General features: G+C 41.9%; 1 protein-coding gene across 9 annotated transcripts in view; it reads left to right on the forward strand.

The window, feature by feature from the left end:
- The window catches only part of Pde4d (phosphodiesterase 4D), a 1,511,604-nt gene that overhangs the window by 917,422 nt on the left and 580,262 nt on the right, over nt 1–13,920 (forward strand).

Raw genomic sequence — 13,920 nt, forward strand, 5'->3', positions numbered from 1 at the left:
CAAGATGGTGACCCCTTTTGGCTACTAAGATGGCCACTTTTCACATGGGTGTCTGTATGATACACTTCAAGCGAAAATGGTTTTCATCGTCCTCAGCACTACCCCCCTCCTATAGAGATTATACAGTCTGTATAGATGAAGTTGCTATGGTTACACGAATGACTATCTTTTCCCTTCCCATATCCTCCACTAGAACAGCAGAAGCAGAGGTACTAGGTCAAGGAACAGCATAAGACCAGGATATTAATGATGGTCTATGATCCCAGAAAAAAAAAACACAGAAGCAGAGACCTGGTCGGGGGTCATTTGGTGCCATGCTAAGGATTTGGGATTTGTCATGAAACCAGGAAGAATTCCAAGCAGTCTTATGACAAATTTGGGTGCTAGATACTGAATGGATAATGAACGCACAAGAGGCAAGATGGATTCCCTTTGCTGAAAATACAGATAGGGCTAGGCAGAGGTCTACGCCTGTGGTTTAGGCAGAACGTGTGTTTTGAGCTAGGCTATGGTGTTTAGCTGAGGGAAGGATAGTGTACATGCCAAATGGGAGTATCCGCCGAGTATAGCTGGGGGAGGTGGGTGAGTCACTGATGAGAAGTCACTGGTGATTGCTAACTGTGGAGGTTGGTGCTGTGGGTGTTGAAGGTAGGAACGAAGTCCACTTCTGCAGAACTCGCTGGTAGGAAAGTCCAGGGGCCAAGTGAGCCAAACAAATGTGAAACTGCAAATAAACCTATCTGTTATCTATAAGCTTCTTTATCATGAAGAGTGTATTTTAAATATCAGCATGCCTATGCCATATACATGTGTTTTTACTCCTTTATTGTTTTGGTGTGTAACAAATGTAGTGAAGATATGACCATTTCTATGTAATTCCTACAAAGTGGCAATCTCACCTAACTTTGAATTGAGAACATGATGACTAAACTCTTTTTGCTAAACTTTGTTGGCATTATTTATAAAAAGGAATAGGAAAAATTGAAATTGTGTGAAGGTCCAAATCTGCAATGATTTATTGCCACAAAATGTCCTTAGCGTGCCAAGTGCTGGAGATTTGCATTAATGTATTTTACCTATTTGTAATTAATTCATTTGGCTCTCACCACAAGTCACGTGATCATTCACCCTGACTCTTACATGCTATGTTTTTCCTTCTGTAGCTTTCTTGGTATTTCCAATGTGGCCACGAGATAGAATTTAGTGGTGCTTAAGTAATAACTTTGTGTGTGATATGGCCATTTGTCACCAGGGACTCCGGCAAAGCATCTATTGGAAATTCAGTCCACTATCAGAGTCAGCATGTCCACACACGCAGAAGGTATCTGCAGGAGACTGTCAGATCAATACTCCATCGTGTCTATGTAGAAGCAGCTACTAAAATTCTCTTAGGAGGCAGACTGACGAAATTGGATGGAACTAGTAGATGGTAATTGAAACGAGACAGACCCCGAATCTTAATTGGTATCAATTTAGACTTGGAATGATTTTATGTAAAAACAGTGCATTGGGACCACGTTTGGAAAAAGGAGATATATGTTTTGCCCCGTTCCATTAGAAACATTGCAAAATCCTGGCTATAGGCCGGGTTCCACTGACTCATCCGCTAAATCTTCCTTCTCATCCTCCTCTTTTTGTTGAACTCAGGGTAGACACCACTGCCAGCAAAATTACCTCAGCTGGGAAGGGCTCCCACCCTTGAGCACACAAACTCACCTGTCGTTCGAAGCAGACGTCTGGGTCTGTACCCTGCAGTTCAAGTTTCAGCTCAGGCTACCTTTTCCTATTTTCCTCTTGTCTTTTAATTTCCCTTTTTGCTTCTTTTTCTTCTAGTTTCCTCTCTTTCCACTCTTACTTTCTTCTTCTTTCTCTTCCAGACACAGCCATCTTATATAGCCCAAGCTGGACTTGTAAACGCAAGATCCCTCTGTCTCAGTTCATGAGGGTTGGGATCACAGGCGAAGGCCACCAGGCCTGACTCCCACGCCGTCTTTCTAATTCCTGCTGATAAGAGAATGCATGTGCTTTTATTAAGGACCCGAGGTGCAGTAGCTTCTGTTTCTTTTGATGCTTCTGTACATACAACTAGAAGGTGGTGCTTGGAGAGTTAATCTTTTCCATTTTAGTTTTATGTTTTGGATCTATTAGCTATAACTTCCAGCTACGAAGCTAGAGTTTATTGTTATGTTGGATGTGTGAAGTGCTTGATCAACATACACTTCTGGATCCTATTACTCCCTTATCTCCTAGTTCTGTGTTCTAAGTTCTTTAATGTTGTTTTCAGCCTATGAAACACATATATACTCCAGGCTACAGTCTAGCTGGGAAATGGCAGAAATGAATGGGTTAAGCAATTCACGATCTCAGGCTGGAGAGATGGCTCAGAGGTTAAGAGCACTGTCTGCTTTTCCAGAGGTCCTGATTTCAAATCCCAGCAACCACATGATGGCTCACAACCATCAATAATGAGATCTTATAATGATCTATGAGATCTATAATGCCCTCTTCTGGTGTGTCTGAAGACAGCTACAATGCACTCTTATGTAATAAATAAATCTTTTTAAAAAGAAAGAGAGATAGAGAGAGAGAGAGAGAGAGAGAGAGAGAGAGAGAGAGAGAGAGAGAGAGAGAGAGAGAGAGAGAGAAATTCAGGATCTCAAACGGTCAAAGCCCTTGACATCACAAGCTTTTCTGTCCTGCTTGAGCTGAGGGACAATGTGTTAATGAAGATGTTCCAAGTTCACTGTGTATCAAGCAAGCTAATTGAGCACTTGAAGGGCTGTTAGACCCAAGCGCCAAGCGAAACCACTACTCTTAGAGAAATTAGGAAGCTATCAACATGTTTTCACAGTTTCCACAGATAAAGAAGTCAGACTCCTTAGCCTTTTATCTGTGCTCTGCAATGATCATCTGTGATAATGAAGATGCTTCTTGGAGAACAAAGCTTGATGATGGTGACGCTGGTCTGCAGAAGTAGGATGACCCAGTGCTTGGCTATGAGAACACCAGTATGTTTGTTGTGATTGAAGGGCATTTTCTTTGGGACTCTAAAGAAAATCCCATATGTGTTAATATATGTGTTTAGTATTAATAAATACTAAATCCAAAACATCTCTAGACGCCATATGTGGAGTGACACTCATTGTACATGTATTTGGTGTTTTCAGGTAATAGGCAAACCAGTTTGTGGATGGAGTGTGTCAGGATTTGAGAGTGAGTGCCCGTGTGTTCTGTCCCTTCCCTTGCTTGATCCTCCTTGTTCATAGTGTACTTAAGAGGATCAATGACATAGAGTATTCCACAATACAGTAAACCTATCATATCTGCCTTATATAAAACCCAGGGGCTCATATAATCACTGGGTGGCCTGCTTAAAGGTAGATAAGGGCATTTCCCTTCTGTCGAGTACATACTCAGGTAAGCCCAACCAACAGCCATTCACTCAATATTGGTAAAACCTAACAGATGTTTTCTGGTCTCCTTCCCACCTTAGCCTCATACCCAGCTGATCTAATACAGCCTCCTCAACAGAAAGTAATCACTCTAAGAAGTCTGTAGGAGCCCTGCCCACTGGAATAAAATGCTCTCTGCATTTCTTTTTCCCCTCCCTCCCTCCCTCCCTCCCTCCCTCCCTCCCTCCCTCTGTTTGTTCTTTCTTTCTTTCTTTCTTTCTTTCTTTCTTTCTTTCTTTCTTTCTTTCTAATGTTTTCAATATCTGACTCTTTTTCTGTTTAAGGGGATCTGACTTCTCACTAGTCTAAGGCTCCTCCAGAGTAGGGAGGCTGTAATTAATTTTTATGCTCACAGTTCTAAAACTGAGGTCTGCATTTTCAACGTTTGTGGTTGCATAGAATCTGTAAGTCCAGATAAGCAAGTTTGTTGTACTTGGATGAGCCTAAGGCTTGTTCCTCTTCATAGTTCACCTGGGTTTTTTGTTTTTCTTTTGTTTTGTTTTTAAAGTCTCACTTCTGACCCAGACCAGGCTGTTATGCCTCAGCTCTTTGTCTTTTTTTTTTTTTTTTTTTTTTGGTTCTTTTTTTCGGAGCTGGGGACCGAACCCAGGGCCTTGCGCTTCCTAAGCAATCGCTCTACCACTGAGCTAAATCCCCAACCCAGCTCTTTGTCTTTATGATCTTATCCCCCCCCCCAGTATATGATGCTAGTTCATCAGAATAGCAGCAGACTCTTAAGATCAGGAAGGTCACTTATAATAACCTTGCTTTCACTGTCAAGGGAGTAACTGTATTAATCATTTAGCAAGTAGAAGATCTTTGCTCGTTTTCTGATTTTAAAATGGGAAGTTCTCATGTGTTTATCTCATTCGATTGGACATGCATTCCGTCAATAGATATTCAAGGACGGTTGGGTAAGCCAGTGTTCTGAGCACTGTGGAAGAATTCAAAGATGCGTGGAGTACATCTATCCTTGTCGAATAACTTAGAAAGTAATAAAGAAATCAGACATGGCGAGGTTACCGAAAGCATGTGACTGAGGGATGAGGATCTTTAAACAGCTTCAGTACCAAGAGCCTCGGTACTTTTCTCTATTTCATCCTCAAACCTTCCATGGTTTCTCATCAAACGCATGCGCTAAGTGTAACATGCTATTGTGATTGTTAAGAGGCCCACCGTGGTCAATATTTACCAGTGGATCAAGATGCTCTCCATCGCCACCATTCCCTTCTCGGTTTCCCCTCCTTTCACTTCATTTACTCCACAGTGCATAGCCCTTATATAATATATTAATATAATATTAATGTATTGCTTATTGTTGGCCTCCCTCCACTAAAATATGAGCCCATGTGGGCCATGATGTATTACTCAGAGATGTATTCTTAGGACAAATGCCTGATAGTGATGGGCAATTGATGGACTACTGTTGGGTGAGCATATTAAAGGAAGTAGTTCTCAAGAGTCTGAACACGTGTCCAGGGTTGAAGCCTGTCTCAAGTGTCCATGGCTACAGCATCTCAGATAGTTCGCGTTATGCTTTTCCTGGCACATAACAACCTGCTCCCAGGTGTCTTTGGGAGGTTAAAAATGCATATTCCATAGAAAGTTCTACAACCGCAGTTAAAAACACATGGTGACACTTTTCCATCTGTAATGCTCCTGATTTCTAGATTAAAAAGGGACATCACTAAGGGCCTTAATACATGAGGGTTTCTAAACTAATGCTTCTACAGTTTGAGCTTACATGTGTTTGAAAGAATCAGGAAAATGTAAGCTGGAATGAAATTCACAGGAATAAGAACAAATGAACAGGATGCTCAGACATGTCCCCAAATAATGTCCCTTCCCCGGGGGATTTCTGCTCTTGGATTCTAGCAGCTGACCAATTTGGGAAGCAAATATATGCATATGTATACTTACATATGTAAATATGTAAATGTATGCACAGACAAGAGCGAAGAACTGACCGATGTCTGTGTGTAATCTATAGGTTAAGTAAAGAAAAAATTTAGTCATTTTTACAAACTGCATACTTTCCGAGAGCAATATGAAGTGACCACATTTGGTGACATAGCAATAAGAGATGATAAACCTGCAGTTGTGTTTGAGAACTCCCTGGGCCCTGGATGCTTGTACACACACACACACACACACACACACACACACACACACACACACACACATGTATGTATATATGAAGCATGGGTATGAGCTGACTGTTGAATTTTGAAGGAAATAATAATCCAGGAAGTTCAATACCTTGAGTATTTCCAGACAGGTGGTATAGAATTAAGTGTAAATCAGTAAGACTCGGTGGCCATAACTAAGAAGACTGACTAAGAAGTTGAGAGTAATGTGAATGGAGAGATGGTTCAGGGTGTGACTATGCAAGCTTGAGGACCTGAGCTCAGATCCTCAACACCCATTTGAAAACCAATTTACCACTAACGGGAGAATGGAAGGCAGAGACAGGCAGACCCTGGAGACATGTACTAGCCATCTGGACTAGCCAAAACGATGAGCGAGCTCCAGGTTCAGTGTGAGGTCTTGTCTCAAAATTTAAACTGGAGGAGCAATAGTGGAAGACATCTTAGCATCATCCTCGGGCACCCTTACTTGCCTGCATGGGTGTGTGCATACACGCACGAGGGTATACACCATGTGCTCACACAGAAGAAATGAATGTGGCTGCGAGCATCACTGTTGTCTCCAAGACACAGAGCTGGTCCCCTCTTAGAAGTTATGGACTAGATAGCTGACCACACTAAATTCATTTACATGGCCCAGGGTTAAAGCCCTTGCCTGACAGCCCGAGTTTAGATCTCTTGAGGAACAGTAGTGCAAGTTTCTGCAATCCTAGGCCTCCTACTGGGTGGAGTGGGTGGAGACAGATGACTTAAAAAACTCTTTACAATAATGGGGCATACACAGAAATAAATAGGAGAGGCCCTGCAGAGTACTTTTCATCATTTTGATGAGACTCCATGACCAAAGCAATTTGGCAGAAGAAAAGGTTTGTTTGGCTGCCTAGGGCGTTAGAGTCTGCAATAGTAGAGGCAGCAGGCAACAGGGCAATAGGCAGAACAGCAAGCTGAAAGCAGAGAAAAGAAAGTGCAGAAAGGGTGAGGGTGAGGGAGAGAGAGAGAGAGAGAGAGAGAGAGAGAGAGAGACAGAGACAGAGACAGAGACAGAGAGACAGAGAGAGAGACAGAGAGAGAGACAGAGAGAGAGACAGAGAGACAGAGACGGAGACAGAGACAGACAGAAAGAGAGAAAGAGCGCACTCAGGAGTGGTTCGAGGCCTTGAAACTTCAAAGTCAAAGTCAGCTCCCAGTTACATACTCCCTCTAGTAAGGCTCCATATACCTGCTAAACCTACCCAAGCAGCACCACCAATTGAGACATAAGTACTCAAACATTGGAGCCCCAGGGAAGACATTCTGGTTCAAAACACCACATCCCTTCTCCAGGTGAAAGGTAAAGACTGACATGTGAGTTGGCTTTTGACTTCCACATGTGTGCTGTAGCTTTCACAGAACATACATACATACCTACACACACACATATACACAACTCTCTCTCTCCCTCTCTCTCTCTCTCTCTCTCTCTCTCTCATACTACACAGTATAAAACGTAAAATAATACTTAGTAAAGGTCCTTTGAAAGCAGACTATGTCGTGTATCACTTGACTTAGTCAGTGAATAGGTTTTTTTTTAATCCTTTTATACATTTTCTTTTTAGGCAGATACTGTGTGCCACGCATTGGAGGGGCAGAGAGTTTACAACTTGTAAAGTTATTTGGCCTCCAGAGCTGAGTTCTACAGAGGTAGTTAACCAAGAACCTTCTAGACAGGGCACAGCCCTTCACACCTGTAATACTCGTGACTTGGGGGTCAAAGGCAGGAAGATTCCAAGTTGAGGTCAGTATGGGCAACTCATGAGAGATTTTGTTTCAAAATAAAAGCTGTGGTAGAACCCTTTCATGTGGACCTAAGAAGACAGACCTTCCCCAAGCTCCCTTGTTTAGCAAATCTTTCCTCTAGAGACAAAGGTTGTGGACCAAAATAAAGACTGCTAAAGCAGTACAGCTTTCAAAGACACATCCATGAGGCTCTTCCTCGCACATAGCCACTCCAGGGCATTAAAGGCAAGACAGTGCTAAGGGCTCTGGAGACACTGAAAAGATGGGAAGCACTCTGCGTCCTCCATTGTCCAGGCCACCAGTTACCTTTTGCTTGGCTCGCCTTCTCAGATGCCTGGCTCCTCTGTAGGTGCCTCCCGAGGGACTTCTCACCACTTGTCTATAACAGAGCCTCAGGGCTCAGCTCTACTCATCTACCTGACTTGGCTAGTCACTTCAACCTTGTACAGGATTTAGCATCCTTGGAAATAGAATTCTTTGTTCATTGTATAATGCTTTTTCTGCATCAGGGCAGTGAGTCTCTCTCTCCCTTTCCTCCCCTCCCCCCCTCCCCCTCCAGGCATCTGGCCCATCTACTCCAGGCTTGGAAATGTCTCTCTTCATTGTACATCAACCATAGCCCTTTCTGTGAATTGGGTTAGCCTACCACAGCGGTGAGTCCGAAGGCTGGTCCATGGGAGTCCCTGACCTTGGCCTTGGTGATTTAGCACAGCATAAAGATTGACACCCCTGCCCCCAAGTACTTCCAGACTTCTGGGCTTGGCCTTCATAGCCCCAATTTACTAAATTACCAATTTTCAATTTGCAGAAACACAAGTCGTATAGGGATGCAGAGTACACTTGGATACTGCTCCTCAGAGATCACTGCAGGGCACACATGGCATCTTCACATGCCTGTTATTATAGGTACTTGAGGGAAGAGAGAGAAAAGTGATAATTTGAGGCCAGCCTGAGCCATATAACCAAGTTCTAAGTAGCGTAGGCCACATACCAAAGCATTCCTCTCAAAATAAAGGAGATGGCATGCAGACAGACAGACCACACCTCCCCATCCTTGCTCTGCGGGTCCATTGCATCCTGCCACCCCACCTCCCCCACTTGTTTCCTCATGCCTTTGCACCTCAACCTCTTCAGGCTGCTTATCAAAATAAAACCTAATGTGTTGCTTATAACAAATTCAATGATGACAACTTTGTACATGAGTACTGCATCTACATCGCTCTTGCCTTTCCTACCTACCTCTCTAACTCCTCTTGTATGCCACCCCCAATTTATAATCTCTTCTTTAATTACTGTTGTTACGTATGTCTATGTAGGCGTACATGAATGTAGGTGCAGTATCCCTGTCATACATAGAATGTAATCTCATTTCAAACATCCTGTTCAGTCTTCTGGCTTTTTCAATCCTTCTGCATCCCTTTCTTCAAAGTCCCCTAAAGTCTTAGGTATAGGAAGCTGTGTTACAAATGTGTCAGTTGGGGCTGAAGAGTCCTCGGCCATTTTTTTTCCTCTTCATCTTGACTAGTTACGAATCTCTGTAATAGTCTTCATCTATTGCAAAAAGAAGTGTCTTTGATAAGGGACAAGAGCTAAACTTATATGTGTGTATAAAGATAACTATTTAAAATATAACTAGAAAGTACTCTTGTTTAAGAACATGGCTGTGGTGGCTTCCCCACTTGGGTTAAGACCTCTCAAATACCAGGTAGTTAGGTAGGTTACAGTACTAGGCATGCCTTCCCTCTGGTTCAGTGGTGCTTGGTCCACTGTTGACTGTTGTACTGTTCTGTCCCCCTTACTGGATTTGTTATCATTGTCATTCATAGCTTGAATATCATCTTCTAATACTATGGAAGTCAGTGTCAGGGAGGAGAGTTCTGATCAGTTCCAGCTTGTTCCTTAAAGTCCCATGTCTACCGGTGGTGACTTCAGCAATAGAGTTCTAAGTCTAGTTAGTGTTGGGAGTCTCTCAGTTTCCTCTGGCTAACAATTCAAAGGGACGTTTCCCACACCTAGCACTAAAGATTTTGTAAGACAGCCTATGACTCATTGGGAAGCCTTATCACCCCAAGTGGCATAACCTAGGTTAAATTGTTTTTACATGTATACACATACATTTATTAAATGTGTGTTTTAAGTAAACATAAGATAATGTTACCCTATGACTTTTTCAGTCATTCATGGTGTTTTTTTTTTAATCCCCCTCCCTGTCTTTCCATTTAGGTTACCCTTCCTCCCCACTCAAGTTTTTAACTGGCTAATATTAAATGTTTTGAATCATTGAGCCAGTTACCTTTCTAAAATGTTATTTTACTTTTAATTATGCCTATAAATAGGTGTCCGTGTGTGTGTATGGATACGTAAGAGTGCAGATGCCCACTGTAGAAAGCAGACAAAGACACTAGCTCCCATGGAGCTGTGACCTAGCAGATGTGGGCAGTTCTGAGCAGCAGAACTCTTGGGTCTTCTGCAAGAGCAGTATGTAATTTTAACCAGTGAGCAGCCACTCCATCCCGAGTCAACAGTGAATCCATAAAAGAATTCTTCTTCATCTGCTTCATTAGACTTTCTAAAAACTCACAATTTCCACCTCAGATGGGTTCAGTTTGATCTGGAAGCAAATAAATGGTTTAATTTCCTCTCTGCCCTCCTTTTTTCCATTGGTTTAATTTTTGTAATCAAACTCAATATCTAACCCAAATATATAAATGGCATGAAAGACGTTGCTGCTCTAAGGAGTTTTCATAGAAAATGTATGAAAATTAGCATTGTTTTGGAACAACCTGGGCACCTGAGTGGTAGCACACTGCATTGTGGCTCATTTTACTCGGGTCAGTCACATGGTGCAAAGACTCCATGGGAGGCACTTTATTCTTGGCCTTTTTTAAAATTAAGTACTTAGATGTGTTATGAATATTAAAAAGGAGCTAATTGCATGACCTGAGGCCCATTAATTTACTGGCCCTGCAGTTTATAATATTTCTTGTAATACCCTGTCTCCTCAGCCACTATATTCTTGTAAGAATATTGAAAACAGACTCTGAAAACTCCTAAGATACTGAAATCAGTCAGCAAGGAAAAGCAGTAGACATGCGCAAAGGCAATGGTATGCATGCACACACACACATGATGTAAATATAAATGGACACTTTTAACTTTTAAAATGAAAACAAACCCACAAAAGCAGACCTACTCTATGGTGCTTCTTGAACGGTTGTAGGATTTTCACTTCATCCACATGGGGTTTGAGGGTTTAGCAAATTCGTTCTTTATAGTGACCTGGCTGTTTATTCTAGACCCTGGCTTTCACCCTCCTCTCTCCAGAACCTTCAGTTCTCACCTCTGGGTAAACAAAATGATGAAGAGATACCAGTCGGTCACTTGCAAGGAAGACGAAATGCCTCTGTGTTATCGTGATTTACTGTGCCTTTAATACCCAGTTGGGACATAACCAGTGAATTGTTGTCCATAATCTTATCATCTCTTATTTTATTTATCCAACCGATATTATTGAGTAGTCGCTCTCTCCAGACATTGTTTATTTACCTCTGTTCTAAAATTGTGAGCACTTCTTTTTTATTTAATTTTTTTATTGAATAGAAAATGTGCAAAGGCAACATGCTTCTGTTATGTTGCCTTTCGTGGCCTTTGGGTTTTGGCAGACTGGCATCGAGATTGTGAGATTATACTGTAGAATCAGAAGGCTCATGGAAAACAACCCCAGCTCTGGCCTTATACAGGCTAATGCATGTCGTTGTGTTATGCTTCATTGTTCAATGGGGACAATAATGCTATCTCACTTACAGCAGAGAAATGGAGAAATACACGAATAATGCATTGCACTGGGCTTGGCAGGCAAGGAAGCATTCAATGGACGTTACTTGCTATTGTTACTAAGCCCCAGCGCTAGTCTAGTGGAGTTTAATAATCTTTTAGAAAATAACTTATACTGCAAATACCTATTAAATTTACTCAGAGTAAACTTGGAGAAGGAGAGAGACACCACCATCTGGCCTGTATGTCAAAAACAAGAGCCCAGAAATTGGCTCTGGTGATGGTGAGTGGACCGTATGTTCGGAATGCCTTCTAGAATGTTTGTCACTCTGCCTGAACTGGGATGGGTGTCACTAACATCATCTTTCTTTCTCTTTTAGGTAAGTACATCCTCAGTTTTGAAGGTCTTGGCTGATGGGTAAGTCTCGTGGCTGGAGCTTTACTCGTTGATTGACACGCTTGGAGAATTGACGCAGATGCTGGACTTGCCCCCAGAGGAGCTAGCCTTACATGGATTGGTAGCATTCTCACATGCTTTCCAGCTCTGTTTCAAACAGGAAGGGGAAAAATACACAGACCTTTTAAAATTGGCTAAAATGTGGCACCTAAATAATTGAAGGCAGGGTTTTTCACACTGCCTGTGAAAGGCAGAGCTTCTGAATGTTTACAAAGCAGTTTTCTCTTTGCAGCCATACATCGTAGAACTTTATCTCAACTAACTATTTTCTCTGTGTTTAAAGAACAGATGCTCTGCAGTTGTATTATTTTAATGAATCATAATTTTGTAACAAATAGGAAAAGTGGCGGGTGACGCTGTGAGACTCCTTGTGTAAGATACTGTGGAGGAAATCCCTCTTATAAGCAGAAGTTGGCATAGTGAATAGCTCCGTAGGTGGCTGAGACTATCACCATAGAAGACTAAACAAGAAGAAATGACCTTAAATCACAAGAGACTTAGTGTAGATCTCTCAGACACATAGGATGATTAAGCTATGAAGCAATTAGGAAAAGGAAGTTATGAAATATCTGTCACTGGTGAACTTTAAAACTACCCATGCTGTTAAGAAATTAAGATTTATCCTGTATTTTGGGAAAGCATTGAACCAGCTGCCTTGCTGGTTCATCATTGACGATGAAGTCTTCTTTGCTTTTTCAGTTTAAAATCCCATTGATTACTTCATACAGAGTTTAATACTCCATGCAATAGTCTGAGCCTTCTAGGGATAAGATGTTAAAAAGGAACTAGATATATAAAGACGTTAGATAATTTCCTTGTAGGAGAGGAAAAAAGAAAAGTGAGAAGAGTCAGGAGCCGGGTAGCTGTGAGTGAAACACCATGATAGAGGTTTGACCTAAGGAGAGAGCACTGAATGAAAGCATCCTAGATCCTGTTAGGAAAACCCTTGGGAATCCACAAACCCAACCTGGTCACCAGTGGAGGTCCGTACTTTCCAATAGGTAGCCAAGATCCTGGCTGGGCTCAGTCATTAGAGATGGGTGACTGTAGAAGTCTAGCCTAAGTTGAAATGTTGCTGTAGACCTCAGAGACAGTGGCTAGGCCCCAAGGTCAGTAGTGGTCTCGAGGTTTGAGGTCTGCCATGTTTGTGCAGCCTCCAGTGCAAAGGTCCCATGTCTCAGCTCTTTCTGTTTTTTGTTCTGTTTCAATGCCTCCTCCCATCATCAATTTTCACCCAAATTCTACTTATTCTTCATGCTGAGTTATGATCCCCTTCATGAGCTTATTCTGGGTAATACAGTAGCTAGAATCATATTTTTTTTCTAGAATCATATATTTCCTTGTATTTCCCTATGATATCTGCTGATGTCTGTTGTTATTCACTTGGTAAAAAAAATAAAAGGAAGAAAGGAAGCAAGCTTCTGAAAGTTGTGCTTGTATTCCATTTCTTGGAGTGTGAATGGGGGGGTCACTTAGTTAAAAAAATAAAGAGTGGCCATGGGGTGATACTTGAGACACTGCTATAAACTTACTTACCCGAGACCCAGCATGACAATATCATGTAGAAGTTTGTGTACAGATATGGGGAGGCAGAAGGAAATGTATCGTTTTGTAGGAAGTGGGAGGGAGACTCTGGGAAGATTTGACTCTAAGTTTGCCTCAATGGCTAACTGCTTCAGAGTTGATGTTCTTGTGGACTACCTGTCTAAGGAAATGGCAGTATGAAGGAGCCTAGGAAAGACACGTGGACTCCACAGCCTTGTATTTCTTAAATATTTAGGGAATTTAAGTGAGTCAGCAAAATCATCCCAAAGCCAAATGGCATGGGGTGTCGGGTCTTTGTGAGTAGTTTGGAGTTTTTGTTGGGAAATTTAATCCAACTCAACATATCTCAATATCGTTTGGAATGGCTGAATCACAGTAGGACTGATGTATACAATTCTCTTATTCTCTCCAAACAGAAATGATTTTGGCAATATAAAGTAACGATTGCTGGCATTTAGATGTACTGTGTACCTACGAACTACTAATTAAATGGAATGAAATCATGCTTTGATTAGCTAAAGTAAAAGCATTCCATAGGAGGCTCAATTGTAATGGCCAGAGCTTACTGATTTGATCTCAGGGGTAAAGTTTCTCACCGGTCCATTTTCTGGTCAGCATATATTTACTGTTTATGCTGTGGATTATGAAGATATGACTGGAAACTCTGGCTTGTTCTTTCCTAAGGTATCTATTTCTGTCTAGGAACATAAGACACCAGGGTCTAGTGGGGATACCTTGTAACTTTGGGGAGTCCAACTGTAGAATATTA

Source organism: Rattus norvegicus, chromosome 2 (genome assembly GCF_021556685.1).
Source record: "Rattus norvegicus strain SHRSP/BbbUtx chromosome 2, alternate assembly SHRSP_T2T, whole genome shotgun sequence".
Taxonomy (NCBI): Eukaryota; Metazoa; Chordata; class Mammalia; order Rodentia; family Muridae; genus Rattus; species Rattus norvegicus.